The following is a 23,720-nucleotide window of genomic DNA, read 5'->3' as shown; positions in this document are numbered from 1 at the left end:
TGTCGCTTCATTGTTGGCATATAGGAATGCAACCGATTTCTGTGGGTTGATTTTATATCCTGCAACTTTCCTGAATTCATGAATCAATTCTAGCAGTTTTTTGGTGGAATCTTTTGGGTTTTCCATATAGAGTATCATGTCATCTGTGAAGAGTGAAAGTTTGACCTCCTCCTGGCCGATTTGGATACCTTTTATTTCTTTGTGTTGTCTGATTACAGAGGCTAAGACTTCCAATATTATGTTGAATAACAGTGGCAAGAGTGGACATCCCTGTCTTGTTCCTGGCCTTAGGGGTAAAGCTCTCAGTTTTTCCCCATTGAGGATGATATGTGCGTTGGGTCATTCATATATGGCTTTTATGATCTTGAGGTATCCTTCTATCCCTACTTTCTTGAGGGTTTTTATCAAGAAAGGATGCTGTATTTTGTCAAATGCTTTGTCTGCATCTATTGAGAGGATCATATGGTTCTTGTCCTTTCTTTTATTGATGTTATGAATCACATTGATTGTTTTGTAGATATTGAACCAGCCCTGCATCCCAGGGATAAATCCCGCTTGGTCGTGGTGAATAATTTTTTTTTAATGTATTGTTGGGTCTGGTTGGCTAATATCTTGTTGAGGATTTTTGCATCCATGTACATCAGGGAAATCGGTCGATAGTTCTCCTTTTTTAGTGGGGTCTCTGTCTGGTTTTGGAATCAAGGTAATGCTGGCTTCCATAGAAAGGTTTGGAAGTTTTCCTTCCATTTCTATTTTTTGGAACACCTTCAAGAGAATAGGTGTTAACTCTTCCTTAAATGTTTGGTAGAATTCTCCTGGAAAGCCATCTGGCCCTGGAGTCTTGATTTTTGGCAGATTTTTGATTACTCATTCGATTTCCTTACTCATTATGGGTCTGTTCAAATTTTCTATTTCTTCCTGTTTCAGTTTTGGTAGTGTTTATGTTTCTAGGAGTTTGTCCATTTCTTCCAGATTGCCCATTTTATTGGCATATAATTGCTCAAATATTTTCTTATTATTGTTTTTATTTCTGCTGTGTTGGTTGTGATCTCTCCTCTTTCATTCTTGATTTGGTGTATTTAGGTCCTTTTCTTTTTCTTCTTGATCAAACTGGCTAGTCGTTTGTCAATTTTGTTAATTCTTTCAAAGAACCAGCTTCTGGTTTCATTGATCTGTTATAGTGTTTTTTTGGTTTCGATAGCATTAATTTCTGCTCTAATCTTTATTTTTTCCTGTCTTCTGCTGGTTTTGGGTTGTATTTGCTGTTCTTTTTCCAGCTCCTTAAGGTGTAAGGTTAGGTTGTATATCTGAGGCCTTTCTTCCTTCTTTAGGAACGCTTGGATTGCTATATATTTTCCTCTTATGACCTCCTTTGCTGGGTCCCAGAGGTTTTAGGTTGTGGTGTTATCATTTTCTGGCTTCCATATACTTCTTAATTTCCTCTTTAACTTCTTTGTTAACCCATTCATTCTTTAGTAGGGTGTTCTTCAGTCACCAAGTATTTGTTACCTTTCCAAATTTTTTCTTATGGTTGATTTTGAGTTTCATAGCGTTGTGGTCTGAAAATATGCACGGTATGATTTCGATCTTTTTGTACTTAGTTAGGGCTGATTTGTGTCCCAGTATATGGTCTATTCTGGAGAACACTCCATGTGCACTGGAGAAGAATGTATATTCTGCTGCTTTAGAATGAAATGTTCTGAATATATCTGTGAAGTCCATCTGGTCCGGTGTGTCATTCAAAGCCATTGTTTCCTTGTTGAATTTTTGATTAGATGATCTGTCCATTGCTGTGAGCGGGGTGTTAAAGTCTCCTACTATTATGGTATTACTATTGATGAGTTTCTTTATGTTTGTGATTAGTTGATTTATATATTTGGGTTCTGCCACATATGGCACATAAATGTTTACAACTGTTAGGTCTTCTTGGTCCATAGACCCCTTGATTATGATGTAATGCCCTTTTCCATCTCTTGATATAGTCTTTGTTTTAAAGTCTAGATTGTCTGATATAAGTATGGTTACTCTGGCTTCCTTTTGTTGACCATTAGCATGATAGATGGTTCGCCATCTCCTTATTTTCAATCTGAGAGTGTCTTTAGGTCTAAAGTGGGTCTCTTGTAAACAGCATATAGGTGGATCTTTTTTTCTTATCCATTCTGTTACCCTGTGTCTTTTTATTGGAGAATTGAGTCCATTTACATTTAGAGTGAGTACTGAAAGATATGAATTTATTGCCATTATGATGCTTGTAGAGTTGGAGTTTCTGGTGGCATTCTCTGGTCCTTTCTATCTTTTGTTCCTTTTGGTATATATATATATATATTTTTTATCTTTTCTCCCCTCAGTCCCCCTTAAAATTTCTTACAGGGCTGTTTTAGTGGTCACAAACTCCTTTAATTTTTGTTTGTCTGGGAAGTTAAAGTTTGTCTGGGAAACTTTTTATCTCTCCTTCTATTTTGAGTGACAGCCTTGCTGGATAAAGAATTCTTGGCTGCATGCTTTTCTGATTCAGCACATTGAATATATCCCACCACTCCTTTCTGGCCTGCCAAATTTCTGTGGGTAGGTCTGCTGCAAACCTGATCTGTCTTCCCTTGTAGGTTAGGGACTTTTTTCCCTTGCTGCTTTCATGATTCTCTCCTTGTCTGAGTATTTTGTGAATTTGACTATGATATGCCTTGCTGATGGTCAGTTTTTGTTGAATCTAATGGGGGTCCTTTGTGCTTCCTGGATTTTGATGTCTGTGTCTTTCCCCAGGTTAGGAAAGTTTTCTGCTATGATTTTCTCACATAACCCTTCTAGCCCTGTTTCTCTCTCTTTCTCTTCTGGGACCCCTATGATTCTGATGTTGTTCCTTTTTAATGAGTCACTGATTTCTCTAACTCTTAAATCATGCTCTTTTGCCTTCATCTCCCTTTTTTTTTCTGCTTCATTATTCTCTATAAGTTTTTCCTCTATGTCACTGATTCTCTGTTCTGCCTCATCCATCCTTGCTGCTGCTGCATCCGTCCGTGATTGCAACTCAGTTATAGCATTTTTAATTTTATTCTGGCTATTTTTTACTTCTTTTATCTCTGCAGAAAGGGATTCTAATCTATTTTCGATTCCAGCTAGTATTCTTATTATCGTGATTCTAAATTCTTGTTCAGACATCTTGTTTGTATCCGTGTTGGTTAAATCCCTGGCTGTCGTTTCTTCATGCTCTTTCTTTGGGATGAATTCCTTCATTTTGTCATTTTGAAGGGAGAAAAGGAATTAATGAGGTAGAAAAACTGAAATTAAGAAAATTAAAATTAAAAAAATATTGAAATTAAAAATTAAGAACACACACAGATACACTAAAATCGAATAGATGTTGCTAGATCCTAGGTGTGTTTTGGTCTGAGTGTTGAAAGTGGTTTGACAGATTAGAGGAAAAAAAAGGAAATCATTTGAGAATTTGAAAAAATGAATACACTGAAGTAGACAAAAATGAGATTATGGGGGTTAAATAGAATTTGAAAAAATATACACAAAAGTAAAGAATATAGTAGAAAAAATTAAAGAAAAATATTTTCAATAAAAATTAAAAATAAATATGAATTTTTTCATTTTATGTATTTAAGAAAAGAGAAAATAAACGAAATAGAGAAAAACGATTTAAAAAAGGAAAAAAAGAAAAAAGAAATTTCTTGAAAATTTTAAAATGTGAATACACTGTAGTAGACTAAAATAAAATAGAATTTGAAAAAATTTACATAGAAGCAAAAAATATAGTAATGAGATTAAATAAGAATATTTTTAATAGAGATTGAAAGTAAAAATGATGTTTTTCTCTTTCCACATTCAAGAAAAAGAAAAGAAATGAGAAAGAGATAAAAAGGAAAAGAAAAAAAGGAAATTGTTTGAAAATTTCAAAAGGTGAATACACTGAAGTTACTAAAATAAAACAATGGAAGTAAAGTAGAAATTAAAGAAGTTTACACAAAAATTAAAAATATATTAATAAAAATTAAAGATATTTTTAATAAAAATTGAAAATAAAAATGAATTTTTTATCTTTCTGTATTCAAGAAAAAGAAAAGAATTGTAAAAGAGAAGAAAAAAAAAGAAAGAAAATTGAATAGATGAACCTAATAGATTGCAGTAGGACTGAAATTGCTTTGTTTTCCCCTAGAAGTCAGTGTATGTAGCTCTTTATAGTCCATAAATTAAGCCAGTGGTGAGACTTGTGTTCTTAAAAAGGGAAGTTGGCACAGTTGGGTGGGGCTCGGTGTAATAGCTCTGCTCTCCACTAGATGGTGCTGCTAGCCTACTGGGGTGGATTGTTGCGGTGTGCATGCTTGGGAGCGGGGAAAATGGTGCCACCCAGCTACCCAGTCTGTTCTCCCAGATCAGCAATTGCACACCCGTCCTCTGTCTTCAGCTCTCATCCATTTCCCGCTTTTTCACTCTCTGTGACCAGGCCCCAGGCCATACCTCTCTCCCAAGTTTTGTCTCAGATGCAGCTGTTTTCCCCGGCCCCTTACTTCTGAGGGACTGCGGTTTTGACCTGTTCAGCCCCTCTGCTGGAGGGTCTCATCGAGCAATGGCCAAATGAGCAATAGCCAAATATCAGCTGCACCCAGGAATGCCCACTGGACTCTGTTGTTGCTGGTGCCCCGAGACTGTGGCCAGGTGCCAGCCCACGCCAGAAAAAGTCCATGAGATAGTGTAGCAACAGCATTTCAGGGATTATGGAAAATCACAACACACATCTGGAACCAGACTTCACCCTTAATGACCTTGCCCCAACAGCAGCAAATGTGGCCGTTCTCTGGGGTCTGCTGGGACCAGGTGGCTTCAACAGTCTACCAAATGTCCTTCCAGCGGTGGAACCGCTTTTCCCTGTGTGGCCCGAGAACCTCCTGGACCCCACTCTGCTCCTGGGGATTCGCCCTTCCCACCAGAGCACCACCAGGTATCAAGCTGCAGAGTTGCAGAGTTTGCATCCCCTTGTTTACGGTCTTAATGGAATTTAAACTCTCTCCTTTCTCCTTTCTCCCTTTTTAGTGTAGTCCCTGCGGCTGTTTCCAATTTTCCACTTTCTCTCCAGCTGCTTTTGCGGAGGGGTGCTTTTCCCGTAATCTCCCCATCTCCCTAGTCGCCATCCTCCCTCCACCCTCAAAAGCAGTTCCCTCCCTTTCGTGGCTTCTTGCTCCCCAAGTTCAGCTCTCTGTGCCACGTACCTGCTGAATTCTGTGGTTCAGGTTGTGCAGATGGTTGTGTTAATCCTCTAATCAGTTTTCTAAGTGTGTAGGATGGTTTAGTGTTGGTCTGGCTGTATTTCATGGACGCGAGACACACAAAAAGCTTCCATGCTGTTCTGCCATCTTGACTACTCTAGGAAGTTATTTTAAATGAAGGACTAGCATATACTGCAAGGTACCTTTGAACTGCTTGAGGATTTAGCAACAGGTGTGCTTCAGTAATCACTCATTTTCTTCACTATGCTGATGTTCAGAAGCCCTTTCTATAAATGGTTTGAGTCTAAGTATTGAATTTTTAATCTCCTCGCAGCAGAGTAATGGGAAAACTTAAAAAGTTTCAGTGCATTTTGCACTAGAAAACTTTCAGAAAATATTCACATTTGCCAGACTTAATTTTTAATTTTGTACTTTTGATTGTTGGATTTGGCTATAATAAAGTTACTAGATTTTTCAATGTTTTTAGCAAAATTTTTTTGTTTATATATATAAAGGATATGGTTACTTTTTTTGTTAAAATTATCAAGCAATTATACATGTTTGTGGTATGGAAATATTTTTCGTGTATACAGACAAAACATTAAAAATATGAGTGTGCTATTTCCAATGGAAAAATCTATCATAGATTTTGCTAACATATGTCAGTAGAAAACATAAAACTTTCAGAATTTTATTCCTTCTTTGGGATGAGGCAAAGGCAGTCAATTCACTAATTTTTATTTTCTCCGATCCGAAAACCAATAGATGAAAGATGTGTGCGAGAATTAAGTATGTACTTAGAGCTAACACCAAACTGGCATTTTAGTAACTTGACTCTGTTGAAATTATAACTGGTTTAAATATTTACCCTTGGAGGTTTTGGGTGTGCTTTTTTGACTTTGTATTTTTTATAGGCTACACCACATGTAGAATTAAAATTAGCAGTATTTCATTTACCAAGTAGGCCAATCTATCTCCCTAAAGTCTTATTAACCAGAAATTCTCACCACTTACATCATGCCTTTTAGAGCTTTTCTCTTCTCCATTCTGAAGTGCTACAACATCTTGAAAAAGTTACATGACATGTTTTAGATCAACAGTGTTGCCGGAATCGGTAATGCAATCTGAAAAATCTAAATACCAATAACTATCGTCTTGTTTTAAATTGAGTGCAGTACTTTACTTAGCAAACTTAACTCCTCACCTAAGCTTTCTTTCTCAGTGGTTGGCAGCACCATAAATTCAATTGCCAGTGTGAGATCAGAGCCTAGCCGTTCATATCTCTTTCATTATCAATCACTAAATCCTATTTACTCCATCTTTTATATTCTCAGCTTGTCTATTTCTTCCTACTGTCCTTGTTCTCACATATATAGTGCAACTTATAATTATTTGATTTATTCATTTTGTACATTTATTTATTTTGAGAGAGCAAGTGAGAGAGAGCATGGAAGGGGCAGAGAGAAGGGAGAGACAGAATACCAGGCAGGCTCCACATTGTCAGCGCAGAGCCCGACTCAGGGCTCGAACCCACGAACTGAGAGATCATGACCTAAGATGAAATCAAGGGTTGGACACTTAACTGACTGAGCCACCCAGGAGCCCCAAATGCTGATAATTCTAACTTGGATAAGGGATAGTCTTCAATCATTTCCCTGAAAGTGACCCAGGTGAATTCTCCAAAATATAAATTGTCAGCCACCACCACATGGATTCACACTAAATTTAAAATGAAGCCCAAATGCTTCAAGGAGGCATGTCAATTCCTTATTATATAAATCTAGCCTAGCCAGACTTGCCATTTTTCTCACTGTTTCGGAATAAGCCATACACAATTGATCTGTGATTACTTGCTCCCCCCTCTTTTTTAGACTCTCAGTCATCTCTCTGGTTAAAATACTGGTCTCTTTCTTCTTGTTCCATGTTGTCTGTCACCAAATCCTCATAATCTAAGACTCAACTATTTCAGTCGTTCCTGATGCTTGAGCTTATTGTCTCTTCTGTGAGCTGCCATTGCCTATTCACTGATCCATGTTCTCAGTGCTGATGTACATCACACTCTTGGCATCCTCATGGGCCCATCACAGTATCTGTAGTGCAGTGCCAGACACATGATAAACGTTTGATAAATATTTGTTGAATGGATCATTGAATGATAGTTAAGAGAAATTGGAATATAGATTTATTCATGTATCTATATTGTAATCTATATTGTACATTGAATTCACTTACATTATTTGTTTTTATTGTTGTTGGATTGGTTGTTTTTGTTTTTTGTTTTTGTTTGTTTGTTTGTTTGTTTGTTTTATGGGGGGTGGTATCAGTGTATCCACATCTATAATGTGTTACGCAATCTCCTTTAATTCTGTGCCCTGTTGAGAAAATGACCAAGTGGAAAGTTTTGAGGAAGTTAGAGGTGAAAACTGTAGACAACAGATGTGGGGAGGTCATAGGTGCATATCCTTTCACTAGTAAATGAAAGAGAAAACGATGAAATGTAAATAATAGAAGGGAATTTCACTCTTTCAGAATGGTTGGTTTTACACAACAATGAAGGCAACCAGGACAGCAGCAGAGGGGAAAGAGAGGAGATTCCTCTTTGAAGTTGCTGTTTGGTAGTGCTCACCAGGATTACCTTTGAGAAAGACATTTTAGTCTAATATTTTTGGAACTAGAATTTAAAAGGGACGTTTTATAACTTATAAGCATTGATAGTGACAGAGTCTAGAACCACTGCTAAAGAGTGAGGCTGAATTAATATATATAGCTTTTTTACCACTGGCTGTATTTCTGGCATAATTTTTAAATTATGATTATAATAAGAGAATTATTAGGGAAAACTGATCATAAAAACTTGAAATATACTGTGTTAATTGTTAGTTTTATGGAATGCACTGCAGCAAAAATAAAAGCCTTCGTATTCAGCCGCTCGTCACAGAGATTATTGAGGAAAAATAAAAATTGTTTTAATGTAAAAAATAGAGCAAAACAGAGGGATAAGTCATAAAAGTAAGTAAAATGGTCAAACAAGGAAATACTTTTTATTTCCTTTTGCATTTTCGGAGGAAATTTTACCACTTGCACATAGAGATATATTCACTTTATTTTTTCCAGAACTATCCCATTAATATTACTACTCAGTATTTTAACAGCATGTGAATTCATAAATTAAAATTGTTATTAAAAGCAAATTGTACATAAATTTAAATTTTAAAAAAAGATTTTTTTCTTTATCTACATGTTTGACATGCTTTTGAAATGTTCCCATTTCTACCTTCTTCCTACAAGCTCTTTCCCAGACTCCAACCAATTCACCTCATTAGGTTGACTTTCTTCCTCACAGTTAGAAGATGCTACAGCACTTCCACTCTCTATTACTTCTTGTTTTGTCTTAGTTTCCTGTGTTTTTATTTTTTCCCAGTTTTATTGAGATATAATCGACATACAACATTGTGTAAGTTTAAGGTAGACAATGTATTCGTTTGATTCACCTATGTATTATGAAATGATTTCCATTGTAGCATTAACAAATGCCTCCAACATATCACATAATTACCATTTCTGGTTTTTGTTTTTTGTTTTTGTTTTTTGCAGTGAGAACATTTAAGATTTACTCCCTTAGCATCTTCCATGTATATAATGCAGTATTGTTAATTATAACCACCGTGCTGTTCATTAGGTCCCCAGAACTTATTTATCTTACAACCTTACAACTTCACCAACATCTCCCTGTTCCCCCTGTCCCTCCCCAGTCCCTGGTAACCACTGTTCTATAAATTTAAGTTCAGCTATTTTAGATTCCATGTATCAGTGATATGATACTGTATTTGTCTTTCCTTTTTGACATATCACTTAGCATAATGCCCATGTTATTGCAGATTGCAAGATTTCCTTCTTTCTCATAATTCTCATCCATTATTATATATCATATATAATATATGTATTATTATATAACATTATATTATTACACACACACACACACACACACACACACACATACACGTACACAGACCACATGTTCTTATCCATTCATTCATACAATCCAGCAATTGCACCTCTAGGTATATATCCAAAGAAATCGGGACCTTGAAGAGATAGCTACACTCCTGTGTTTATTGCAGCTTTAGTCACAATAGCCAAAATATAAAAGCAGCCTAAGTCTCTCCATTGTGTTAACTGTAATGTTTCTCTGAAGCACTAGAACACAGAGCAGAACTAAGTGACATGGAAGAGTAGACAGTTTCCTATCATCTGTGTTTTAATCTCTCATTTGTTTCCTTTCTCTTTCACTTTATGTTGCTCTCATGTTTCCAGGACAACCCACTGAATCTCTAATGTCTCGTGAAGATCTGCTCAACATTAATTCTTATCTGCTTAGCATCCTTTAATCGGAGAACTGTGCTCTTTTCAATGTGACAAATAACTAATCTGAAAACCTAATTGCTAATTGTGTGTAAAAGGAGTATTCATTATTCATATGCTCATAAAAGGTTAGGGTTATGCTTTAACAAGTAACTTTTTGCATAAAAATATTAAATCAATAGTATAAAATAGAATGAAAGCTAAATTATCTTCATCCAAAAGGACTATTTTGAAACTATTTTTTATTTCCACTTTCTTTTCAATTGACCATATCGCCATACAAAATTTAATAATTGAAATACTATTGTGGAATGCAATCATGTGTTAATTCATCCAGTGAACATTTATTGAATATTTACATTGAGTTTGGAATTTATTGACTGGTGTTTTGCTGAGGTAGCTTCAGACCAAAGAGCTTATTGTGTATTTGAAGATAAGACAAATAAGTAGAATAATGCCAAAGCGAGGGACAGCACTATTTTAAAGTCATGTATGGGTGCTGTGAAAACACATTGGTGAGCAACTGATGAAATTCCTGAGAAGAATTTAAATCAGAAAAGAAATGAGACATTGAGAATGCAAGGATTTTTACTATTAAAAAATTAATATTAAAGATCCATAATTATGGATTATGCAATGAACGAAACTGTAGGCAGAAAGAAGAGAACGCTAGAAGAGGAGGAAGCATGATGTATAAAGGGAGCTGCAAGAACATGTGCAAAGTTCAAGTGTATATACTTGTACTTAAGTATATGGAGAAGGTATGGGGAATAGGAAGGGCAATTCTGGATGAAACCAATGACAGGTCACGAAGGACATTGCAGGCCGTGCTGGGAATTTTGCCCTTTATTCTCAGTGGTGTTTGATTTCTTGATGAATATTAAGCAAAAAGTCATGTGATTATTCATGGTAGGAAGATTATTTTCTTTTTAAAGAACAGAAACCAGACTCAGGAAACAAGACTGGAAGCATGGATGATGGTTATATAGTGACTGCACTAAATCAAGCTTGGAAACATGAGGGGCTGAACTAAAGTCATAAATAATTTTAAATTGCTAGAACTTGGATTTTTCAGGGGGAGATGTTGATGACTCTTGGTTTCTGGATTTTCCAACTGAAATATTTAAAACTGTGTGTCTCACTTGTAGCCGACGTCAGTCAGGAGTAGAAGTTGACAGTAGTACCAACGTGGCCCCCCGGATAAAAAAAATTGGTCACAATTGTTGGGGGTCCCCAAATAAGATGCATGTTGGCCAGGGGGTCACTGAGCTATAGAGAATGAATGAGAGTGGGGCAGACATATGCAGGTGTATACAGGTGTTTGTATGTTTGTTTGTTTTTCGGAAAGGTGCAGAAGCTGGGCACATTCTCAGCTTTTTCTTTTTTTTTTTTCATTATAGATTTTATTTTTAATTTTTTTAAACATTGATTCATTTTTGAGAGACAGAGCATGAACGGGGGAGGGGCAGAGAGAGAGGGAGACACAGAATCTGAAGCAGGTTTCAGGCTCCAAGCTGTCAGCACACAGCCTGATGTGCGGCTCGAACCCACAAACCATGAAATCATGACCCGAGCTGAAGTCAGACGCTTAACTAAGCCACCCAGATGTCCCTTCATTGTAGTTTTTATTTGCATTTCCCTGATGATGAGTGATGCTAAGTATATTTTCATGTGTCTGTTAACTGTATGTTAACAGACTGTATGTCTTCTGTGGAGATAGATCTATTCATGTCTTCTGCCCATTTGTAATTGGATTATTTGTGGTTTTGGTGTTGAGTTGTATAAGTTTTTTTTTTTTAATATATGAAATTTATTGTCAAATTGGTTTCCATACAACACCCAGTGCTCATCCCAAAAGGTGCCCTCCTCAATACCCATCACCCACCCTCCCCTCCCTCCCACCCCCCCATCAACCCTCAGTTTGTTCTCAGTTTTTAACAGTCTCATATGCTTTGGCTCTCTCCCACTCTAACCTCTTTTTTTTTTTTCCTTCCCCTCCCCCTTGGGTTTCTGTTAAGTTTCTCAGGATCCACATAAGAGTGAAACCATATGGTATCTGTCTTTCTCTGTATGGTTTATTTCACTTAGCATCACACTCTCCAGTTCCATCCACGTTGCTACAAAAGGCCATATTTCATTCTTTCTCATTGCCATGTAGTATTCCATTGTGTATATAAACCACAATTTCTTTATCCATTCATCAGTTGATGGACATTTAGGCTCTTTCCATAATTTGGCTATTGTTGAGAGTTTTTCTCAGCTTTTTCTGACAGAATTTTGATAATAAGAGAAATGGTGATTATTAAATCATGGTTGGAGCCACCTGGAGGAGAATGGCAACTCTGTGGGTGAGTTAAATTTAAAGGAACTTGCAACAGTTTGTGTGTGAGAGCCCCACAACAGGAAGGTTTTCAGGGGAGACTTTGGAGACATATTGCAATAGAAAAAAATATACTGTCTATACCTTAGACATGTATATCTATATCTATATAGTTCCTTTCTCTCCCTCATACCCCCAGGGATTAGGGTTGTTCTCCCACGCAATACCACAAAATCAGTGTGCTCTATCCCAGTAGAATAATTTCACCCTGAGAGTGGGAGGGAAGTCTGATTTACTTAATTTCTTTGCAGCAGTCTTGGGCAATTGTCTCACAGGATTGTGCCCCTCTCACTGCCTACAAATGGGTCAACTTCTGATAACAGTCATAAAGTCAGCATGGAGCTGTATACTCCACATCAGAACAATAGAGTCCTTTATTTGTGCCCAGTCTGTTAAAGTGAATGTTTCCATGTGTGATTTGATGATAGATCCAGCCAACAACAGTGACAGTCTGTGAGGTGCGGACTTGATCAGCAGCTCCATAGCAATTGGTCACATCAGAGTTCAGGCCCTTAGCACGTACACTAGTCAATGTGTCATCTTTTGTTTCCTTAGGGAATTTGTCTTTCTCAGAAAACTCTCCCAAGTAGGGCCAAAAGCAGCCTTAGAACAGTCAGGACCCACCACTGCAAGAAACTCTGAAATATTCCTGTCTCCAAAAGGAATAAGGTTGGCTCAACATGCTACAGGAGAAGGTGGGCTGTAAAGTTGTTCAGGGAATACAATGGTCCCTTAATTAGCATTATGCACTCATCTCTTTCACAAGTGAACTATCCAAAGTTTCAGTGATTCACCTGGTTTTGCACATAGCAGTTGCAAATTTTACATTTTCATGCTTAGTATCAGCACATGTCTCTGTAACTTACCTGGAAGGGATCAGAAATTTCTGCCTACCCAGGAGGACCTAAGGCTGACTACAATAGCAATGAGAAAGTCTACTTGCCCAGAGGATGGTTAGCAGCCACCTTTGAATCTGCTTCCCCATTCCACAAATTCTCTTCACTGGCCCACCAGGACTCATTCTTCCCTTCCAGGAAATCATGTCTTTGTCATCATCCCATCTCCATTGCTAAAACCGTCAAGAACTGTAAAGGGTGTTACCCCCTTTGCAAGTTTAAACATTAGCCTCTTACTATTTCATGGGTGCTGTCTGAAGATATCACCCTTTTAGAACAAAGATGAAGGAATTAATCATTTCAATGGCTACAGTCAGTGTATCAAGTTCTTATTGCACCTGTTCTGTAAACCTGTATTTCTAAAGAGTGATATAAGAAGAGGTGATTTTTGCACACACAGTGGAGTGAATTATAGGAGAGGAGCCTTTTTCTTAGGAACTCAAATCTTTTATAATTGACAGTAAACATACCTGTTATCTGCTCTGGAGGGAAATACTCTATCTTCCAAGGCTGTTTGCTATACACACATCCTTCAAAAGATACTTTAGAAATAAGGCATTCTGGCCTCTGCTCAACTCATGTGTGTACATGAAGGACACCCATGGAGAATTGTCTCTAAGTATGCAAAAGTGGGGAAAAGGGAACTAAAGGAACAAATAAAATAATTGTTTTTTTGCTGAAGAAAAAAATTGGGATCTTTATCTGGGACCTTGCCTCATGCATCAATGAAATTCTCAATACCCACGTTTACAAGATGCCTCCTTTTAAAAAAGGTCTGTAATAAAACTAGATTACAGCATAATCCAGTTAGAGAAGTGCAAAGCCTCCTTCTGGAGGGCACAGCCTATGTACTGAAAATGTTGGATTACTTTGCAAAGTTGTATTGGAGGAAATCTGCCATTAGATTTGATAGAGTAACTAAAACATGACTTACCCAACCATCACTTTTTGAACATTAGAACATGGGCAGGACCTCAAGGCCCTTCTCAAACTGCAATGTAGGAAAAGAGATCCTGAACAGACCACAGCCTCACTGATTTAAGGAGACAGAGATAAAAGTTGAAAGTTACAAGGTGCTTGTAACATAAACTTGTTTGCATCTTTACTGTTTCATTTCATTGCCACTTTTCCCATATTCCAGAGTTTCATTTAGTATACTATATATTATTTTTACATGTTCTCTAGTTCTCTTTCAAAACATGATAAAAAGAATACCATACAAAAGTTATGTATTTATGATTGCTGAAGTGTTGGCTCTTGGGTGGGACCCAAGATATGGGGAGATTGTTTCAAATTAAAGCATTTGATATTATCCTGAGTATGTGTGTGTCTGTCTGTCTCTCTTTTCTTTTCCAATGTAATGAAGGTTTACTTTTTATATCATGGTGTTTAATGTCTGTCTTTTATGATTAGAAACCCATATATAGCTTAACTGTATTTCTACAAAATTTGTAATTTACTAGTTTTTTTTCAAATTTTTTAGTAAAGGATCATGTCTACATAAGTCTATTCTTTGAAATCTTTGAGTAATTTATGTTTTTGAAATAGTGGCTGGTCTTTTTAATAATTAGTCCTTTGGTATGATCACCAGTGGTAGTATTTAGACTCACTTCTAACCTTCTTATATTTGCTACATTTCTTCAGTACTTGAGGATATTTTTTTCTGACCATTTCACTGTTTGTACTTTTCTACTTCCAGAAGAAATGTATAATATATATGTACGCATATATATGCATATGTATATATGTTCTATAATCAAGTTTAGGATAAAATACCCCTCTATATAAAAATAATTTAAAATTATAGCTATTCTATTCTGTCATCTTTTTAACCTTGTGTAACTATATACATTATTCTGTACCTCATATAATTTTCTCTTTGCACTCATAGAATTTTATAAATTCAAATGATCAAAAATACCATGATAACTTTTAATATTTAATTATCTAATTATTACACCTTGGCCAGTGAGAGACCCTTTAAGATGGTTTCAACACATCTTGAATGTACTTTAAATGTTAGTTAATGATGAGAGAGTTCACATCAGCCTATTTCTTTTTCCTACCCAAAGCCATGAAATCAGGGGTCCTCTAAGGATACCTAGTAATTTTTACAGAAATTAGTAACAGAAATGAAAATAACATCTGAATGATTTTGTGGGGGGTTCATGAAATTTTTTCATGGACTAATCTGTAGCTATTCTATTAAAATACTTTTAGAAATGATAGAGCTGGAAGATGTCTTTTTGTAACTGATTTCCAACTAATGTTTCCGTTATAACATGTACCTTTCTTACAGTGTGAGGCTTCGTAGACACCAAAGATACTCTCATGCCTTGATGTATATCCTCTCTTCCTTTAAAACTTGAAGGATGTTATACTGTTGATGCCCTGAATTTCCATGTCAGTTAGAAATTTAGATTTATGTCAATTTAGAATTATAGATAAATGATATGATATTAATGAGGAATAGCAATGGTATAGATTTTATATGGACTGAGCAACATCTTATAAAGATATAGTTGTTTTCAAAGCTTTTTTTCTAACTGAAGTTTCAGTGTAGGGCAGCCAAGCCCAGTATATCACAGAATAAATCAGCCTTTCCAGACTTACTTACTACAATTCCTTGGGCATACATTTAAAGGAACGTGAGTTGACACTTTCATCTCCCAGCCTGAGCTTCCAAAGCTACAAGTCTTGAAATCATTCTTTCTCCCCCATTAACTTTATCCCCCATATCCAATTTATTGTCAAATTCTCTTACTTATATTTCCTGGATATTGTTAGACTCCATCCTCTCTTCAAGGTCATCACTGTCACTGCCTATGATAAAGCTGATGCCATTTCTCCTCCCATTTATTGAATTATCCTCCTAACTTTTCTCTGTTCCTCCAGTTTTGACCCTTTGCTGCAATTCCTTTTCAGGGTACTGTCAGTAACTTTTATAAAATGAACATATGATACTGCTTTTTTTCTTAAAGTGCTCCCATGGTTTTCTACTACATTTAGAATAAAACTCAAACACCGAGGCATGGCTTAGGAAACACTTCACTCTCCTGATAGTCTCTTGAGACTTTCATGACATCTAAACTTGCTAAACTGAGACATTTTTTCAAAAGTGCCATTTCCTTTTTCTGACTCATAAACCTCTCTCTGAAATGTTCTTGCTAAACTATTTTTTCTTCCTCTGGGGAAATCTTACTTGTTCTTTAAAATTTGGTTTTTGTATATATATGTTTTTGTTAAGGATCTTACCTACTGTTTCCCCAGTGGATGGAATAATGCCCTCACCCCTGAAGACATCCAAACCCCGATCTCCAGACATATGTTACTTAACATGACAAAAGGACTTACAGATGTGATTAAGGATAAGGATATCGAGGTAGGGAGGCTTTCCTGCAGTGTCTGGGTGGACCCAATCTAATCATGATTCCCTAAAAGTGGAAGAGAAAGGCAGAAGAGTGGTTTCAGAAAGATGCACTGTGAGGACTAGACCTGCTATTGCTAGGTTTGAGGGGAAAAGGAGAATAGGAGCCAAGAAATGTGGCAGCCTCTAGAAACTGGGAATGTCCTTAGTTTACAGTCAGCGAGAAAATAGAAACCTTAGTCCAATAGCAGCAAGGAACTGAATTCTTACAATCATACAATTGAGCAAAGTGGTGGATTTTGTTCCGGGAGCCTCCAGAAAGGAACACATTCCTATGGACATTGTGATGACCCATACGGCACTTCTGACCTGCAGAACTAAAAGGATGTCCAGAACTATATGGATGTCCTATGTATGTATGTATGTATGTATGTATGTATGTATGTACGTATGTATGTATATATGTATGTATGTATGTATGTATGTATGTAGCTGGGATTTTCTTTATTAAAACATTCATAACACAGTACTATGATGTCCATTGACTTGTCATTGTCCCCAGTAAACTGCAGCCTCCTAGTTGGCACTGTCTATATTCCTGACAACTTCAGAATTCCTGGGACATGGTAAATATTCAATAAATCATTGATGAGTTAATGTATAAATATAACACTATTCATACATTTAATTTATCCTCTGTGCTTTCTTATAAATGAAAATTATCCTTATATTTCCTATTTAATTTTTAAATTTAAGTGTCTCCTTCCCCTTTGTTTTTTTTCTTTTATCTTCTTTTAATTCTCTCCATTCTTTTACTCTTTTTTCACCTTTTCTTTCTCTTATTACATCTGCCTCTTTCTATAAAAAATGTTTCAATATTTATCTTCCAAGTATCAATAGATTTTGCATTGAATAAAATTTTTCTTCACAAGTCCAAAAAACCCCAACAGAACTTAACGCAGGTATATTAAATTTGACAATTTAGTACAGCTTACTGACAACCAAGTTATAGCTTATTTATTATAAGCTATGATAGATTATTTGGGGATTAATGGGCTAAGCAAGGTGCTATCATATTTCCATTTTAAATTAGATAATGGTAAATGGGAGAAGTTTCAATTGATTATATGTAAAGTGACAACTCCACACTGTATTTCATTGTAACTACTTATAAAACTTTTTAAATTTCTTAAGAACTGAAAGAATTTTCAAGTAAACCCTGTGAGCATTGGTTAATAACTTAGCATCATTATACTGATTATAGTTTTTCATGTATGAATATTATATTGCTTATTTTTAGTATACATAGGGTTTCATTGCATATTCAATTAATATTAGTTTAATTGATTAATAAATTTAACAGCCTTAGAAATTAGTATGACTTTGATCTTTACTCATAACATGAATACTTTTAAGTGCAAATAGATCTAGGAAAAGAGAGAGAGAGAGAGAAAGTCATGGTATAGTTAGTAAAATTTGTCTCTAGACATCATGGAGAAGTATTATTGCAATTATTGCAGTATGTCCTTTCCAAATTGTACATTTGTCCTCTGATTTCCCCTTTCTCAGAATCCTATAAAATCAGAGTGGAAAAGAGATTTTTTTTTTACATCTAACAAAATGGTGTACACTTTGAGTCTTCTAACAAAATGGATTATAATATTCATTTTTATTTTCCCTTTGAGTAATGCATTGCTGTTTCCTTCCAAATAGTTACACAGTGGTGGAACGTCTGATAAGCTGGTGTTTAGGGGGGTAAATTTTAGTTTCAAGTAGGCCACAACTAACTGCAGAAGAGGATGGAAATAAATTCTCTGGAGTATATTCCCTGCTAAATGAAGATGGACTAGGTGAGGAGTTTTTCAACTCTGCTCCTTAGGTTTCCAGTGGGTTTTTTAGAAAGTGTCTCATGAGCCAACTCAGAATAACCAAAATAAGGGTCTAGTGCTCAAGGGATTGGACCCTCTCTCTTCACTTCAGACAGAGTAACTTCACCTGTTTTTGTTTTCATATCAAGTACTAAGATTCTGTGCAATATGTACAGGAAACTTTTATAACACTTCTTTGTTTGAAGTGCTGAATTTTGGTACATCAGATACTTAGTATAAATCTAAAACTCTACACTTATAAGTAATTTGTGAAAGGTTTCAGGGTTTGTGAATGGTAGAATCTGAATCCAATTTGAGTCAGGGTAGTTTCACTATTCATGTTCATACTACAACAACATGAGTTGGCTTATTATTTCAGCCAGGAATCTTTCATTTTTCTCTTGGAATTCCTTAAGATACTGCAATGGATTCTCCAGAATTAAAGATTAGAATTTTTTTTTTTTTTTTTTTTTTTTTTTGTACACCACATCTTAATTACTGTTCTAAACTGCTATTGCCTGTCCAGCAGGGCAGCGTGATTTGTCAGGGCTACCATATTTTTTGTCAAAAAATTGGTAAAAACAATCACTTTAGATATTAGTTCTTTGAGAGTAGAGGCACTGCCTTTCATGTTGACCGATTTATTCTTAGAGATGAGTGCAGTGTCTGGGCATAGCAGATCCTCCATACGTGTGTATTTAGTAAGTGAATCTGCTTCTGTTAGATTGGTTTCTTTATTGCGTATGTTCAGTATACCACTTAACAGATTTTTAATTGATAACAGTTAACTATAATCCAGTAACAATATGTAGGGACAATAGATAACAATAATCTAGTTCACTAGACAGTAAACACTTTGACAGTGTAAGTTGTACCTTTGTCAACAGAACATGTCGGCTTCTTTCCTGTGGTTTTGATCACACCATCCAACTACCAAAATTGAGTCCCTGCTATACTGCTTTAGGCCTGTTTATTTATTTATTTTTAATATATATATTTTTAAATTTTTGAGACAAAGAGAGACAGAGCATGAACGAGGGAGGGTCTGAGAGAGGGTCGGAGAGAGAGGGAGACACAGAATCTGAAACAGGCTCCAGGCTCTGAGTTGTCAGCACAGAGCCCATCGTGGGGCTCAAACTCACGGAGCACGAGACCGTGACCTGAGCCGAAGTCGGACGCTTAACTGACAGAGCCACCCAAGCGCCCCAATCTTTAGGCCTGTTTAACTCATACTTCCTTGTCATGGAGCAGGTTTACATCCTATGCACACAATTTCCAAATTATTGTTTATCCTACAGTCTGATGGATTTTTTCCTTTCTGTCCTCCCACTATTCATTTTTTTTTACTATTGCATTTTGTATCACTTCCATTTTCCAATGTGATTCGAGTATTTTTGGCTTATAAATAAATTCTTATTAAACTAATATTTAATCAAATACCATGATCTCTGTAAATAACATACACTTGAAAGGTTCTTTCCATTTTTTTTTCCCTAAAGCGAATCTTATTTTAAGCTGTCCCAATAACATATTTCCTGTTTAAAGACTCAGTAATAAGAAGTGTTTACAGTTTTCTGATGATTCACAGTTGAAGTCCTATGTATATAATTTACTTAAATACCATGATCTCTATAAATTACTTATGTTTGAAAGGTTCTTTTCTTTTTTTTCCCCCTAAAACAAATCTTACTTTAAGCTGGCCCAATAAGACATTTCTTATTTAAGGACTCACTAACAAAAAGTGTTTATAGTTTTCCAGTGATTCATACTTGCAGTCCTATGTATATATTAAGGAGATATTTTTATTTTAGCCAAAAAAGATGAAGTTGTTTTGAATTTATCTTATAAACAATAATTCTTTGGGTTAATAATTTGTCTTTAAGTGTAAATAGAAATAGTCAATTACTATTAATTTTTTTAAAATAGGGGCACCTGGCTGGCTCAGTTAGTAGAGCATACAACTCTTGATTTCAGAGTCATGAGTTCAAGCCCATGTTGAGCACGAAGCTTACTTTAAAAAAATAATAATATTTGTAAGAGGAGTCTTTTATCTAAACAAACATGTAACAAAATATCATATGTTAATTGTAAAATAAATGTTTATGCAAATGTACATGTTATAAGCTACTTTTATATTAACTTTCTCACCATTATAAAATTAGTTTCCTATCGATTTTTCCAAGCTTGTATTTTTCAGATATATTTTGAGTCATTTGGTATACAATTAGGAAAAAACAATTTGATAAAATTAAAGAAAATTTACCCTCAATTTACATTATGTATTTCTAATTTCCAAGTCATCAGCATTGTACAAAACTGGTACTTTTTTTACAATTGCGTTACAAGGAAAATTCAACTCATGGCAGATCGTACTCTTTTCAGCAAGCCAGTTTCTAAGATAGCAAAATATTTTCACATTTGAACATGATAAAGTTTTGATGATAACTTTCTAGCTCGATGTTAAAATATATTTAATGATAATGCAGTTTTTCAAATGTTTATTTTCAATAAAAAATATGGAAGTAGCAGAAGAAGGTAGTAGGCTATTTTGTGACAACTGTTGTTTATACCTAACCAAATACATATTAAAGGGTTAAAAAATAGTACTTTGTCAAAAGATTGCATTATTCATAAGTCAAAGTGAAAATAATGTTAAATGAAGTATAGCTTTTATTATTTTTGGATGTGATATTTGAAGAAATTCTAGATAAATTAAGAAGATAAAGTATATGTTTTTTGAGACTTAAAACTGGCTTCCGACATTTTCCAAGGTTTAGGCTAATAATACTGGCTCTTTTTAAAGCCTAACTTCAGGTTGCATGGGCATTCCATTTCAATCACTGAAATGAGGGAAACGGTGACTGACAATAATGATTAAATTTGTTTTCTGATATACAATATAGTGAAAATATTTTTTTCTTAACATCTGAGAAAATTTTTCTGAAAGCAACTTTATTTAACCTGGCATCATATTGCCATTACCATAGATACTTCATGAAGCTCTTAGCTTTCTTATTTATTTATTTATTTATTTATTTATTTATTTATTTATTTAAACACGTAACATGAGATCTACTCTCAACAATTTTTAAATGTGCAATACATTATTGTTAGCTACAGGCACTGTATTGTACAGCAGATCTCTAGAATTTATTCATTTTTCATACAAACCTTATACCCATTGAACAACTCCCCAGTTTCCTCTCCCTTGTTTTATTTGGATTCTACATTAGTAACTGGATTTGAAGCCATCAATATTATTCTAACCCTTGGTTTCATGAACCAGTCTTTTCATATATTACTGAAAACTGAAATTATTGAAATTCCTGTTCATACTGTTGTTGCTAAATTAACAATTAAATTCCAGGCTGATTATTGAATATTTCCTTCATGTTAATGGGTTTGGGCTCAACCACTGACTTACTGAGTTTTTATAGGAATGGAAAGGCTTTATCATTGTTTAGTTACCCCAGCAATTTTCATATATTTCCTGGATCCTACAACAAAGCAATCAAGAATAGAATATTAGCAGACACTGATTTCACAGACCATGTGACTTACACAAAGATGTGTGAAGTTTCAGTTCCTTCTCTACAGCACTGAAGTGAAGTGTAATTTTGTTTTCTTAATGCCAATAACCAACTAGAGTACAGTACTGCAGATTAACTGAGGAAATAGTTCTAAATTAAGTCAAAGAGGAAAATAAAATAATATTCTTAAGGTGATGTGTTAATCAACAACAAGAGAATTATATTCTCAGCTGGGTGAATGTTGCTGATATTTATAAATGATCAATTGTATGTCTGTATATCTATTAATCCATTTTATTAGTACTAGCCATCACTTCTGGTACCAGAAGACAAAATTAACTAAGTATATGGTTTTTTCCTCCTTCCTTATCCAGCAGCTGAAAAATTATATTTGTGCATGTTGAGCATAAGTAGCCTACACTTGATACATTTGATGTATGTGTAACTTTTGGTTACTAAAAAAATAAGGGATGGAGAACTCTTTCTAAAAATCTGCAGTAATAATGAATTATTCATTCTTGAATGTATTTAGTAAGGATACCACAAAAAGAGAAATTTATTAAAATATAAAAATGAATTTTATCTGGGAGCAATGTTAATTGTTCATAAGAAATCACGTTTAAATATTTACTCCACAAGGTTTGATCACCAATTTAGTAATACCATCTATTACATATAATTCTGTTTTCTATATTATACATCCCATTCAATATGCAGACACTAAAGTAGAAATTTATACAGTTAAAAGAAAACTAATTTAATGACATAAAACTGGTCAGAATTACTCAGAATTACCAAAATACAAAGTAAATCAAAGAGCCTAGAAAATACCCAAGTGTTTTTCATACTACTTACTGTTTCTAAGAGTTGACAAAATAGACAATAGATAGTGATGCAGATGACATGATATGACAAGCAAAGAAAGGAGTTAAAGATGGAGAAGACAATTAAGTGGTTGTCAAATTAGGAGATGAGCTAGTCATGGGAGAGCACAAATGGGGAGAGATATGAGAGGAACAAAGGATGTGAAAAGCAACTGGTGAAAACATAAGGAATAATATTTAAACTCTAAAATAAATAATGGAACTTTCATTCATGACATTTAATTGTTCTCAGATTTAAGATCCAAAATACTTAATATGACCCCAAATTCCCTACATAGTCTGGGTCTTTTATCCCTTTTTAAGTTACATGCTCAGCACTCACCTTCAAACTCTCCATCCTCCTCTCCCTTCCCCCTGACTCCCAACTCCTACTATATACACACACCATAATGTCTATTCTTCATATATACTCATAGTTAATGTCTCAAGGATCCCAGTCATTCATTCACAAGGATCTAGACCTTGAGATATACTGGTGTTTCATCAGTTCCCGGTCAACCACATCAAAGTTCTTCACATTAAAAAAACACAGGACATTTCAACAGTGTTAAGAATGCTCTGGTCTCTCCATGATGACCAACTAAAAACATCGTTTTCAGGTATCAATATTCCACCCAATAGAATAGCTCATTGAACACTAGCCTTTATTAAATGAAGCCTAAATAGATAATGAGGTTGCTCACCACACTTAGGCTGGCCAAATTGAATGCATGGTAATACAGTGTGGTCATTTATAATATTTAAAGGTCAGTACCATATCTGATATTGTTAGAAGCCTTTTGGCCTTCATAGGTGAAATCTTATATCCCACAATATTCCACTGTCTTGACTATGTTTGAATCTCTGTTTGCACAATCAGCCTTCCTACAAAGTCATCCTCCCCCAAATTGTTTCATTGCATCCCAGGTGTTCACCTGTGGCCATATATGGTGCTCCTTAATTAAATACCCAGAGATTTTTGTAAATCTCTAAATATTGTAAATCACTAAATGTTTCATTCACCATGATTCATGTGATATATTTTCACCATAATTGCTTCATTAAACAAGTTTCTACAATTGTGTTTTTTTTTCTCATTTCCTAGATGTATTTCCTGACTCATTGGAAACTAATTTGTGTGAAAATGATTCATCAAATGCTGAACTGAAAACACTCTTTCCTGCTTGTTTCTAGATATTTGAAAAAGGTATTATCTTCTGATTATCTATCTAGCTATCTATCTCTCC

The 23,720-nt window shown here is 35.1% G+C and overlaps 1 long non-coding RNA gene across 1 annotated transcript in view; it reads left to right on the top strand.

Moving 5' to 3' along the window:
- Window positions 1-23,626: 23,626 nt before the first annotated feature.
- The window catches only part of LOC122231052, a 133,619-nt gene continuing 133,525 nt past the window's right edge, over window positions 23,627-23,720 (top strand). Inside the window, exon 1 of the long non-coding RNA XR_006208165.1 lies at window positions 23,627-23,680. This is a non-coding gene — a long non-coding RNA (uncharacterized LOC122231052). The remainder of the gene's footprint in view (window positions 23,681-23,720) is intronic.

Source organism: Panthera tigris, chromosome A1, assembly GCF_018350195.1.
Source record: "Panthera tigris isolate Pti1 chromosome A1, P.tigris_Pti1_mat1.1, whole genome shotgun sequence".
Classification (NCBI taxonomy): Eukaryota; Metazoa; Chordata; class Mammalia; order Carnivora; family Felidae; genus Panthera; species Panthera tigris.
This window is presented reverse-complemented; position numbering and strand designations above follow the sequence as displayed.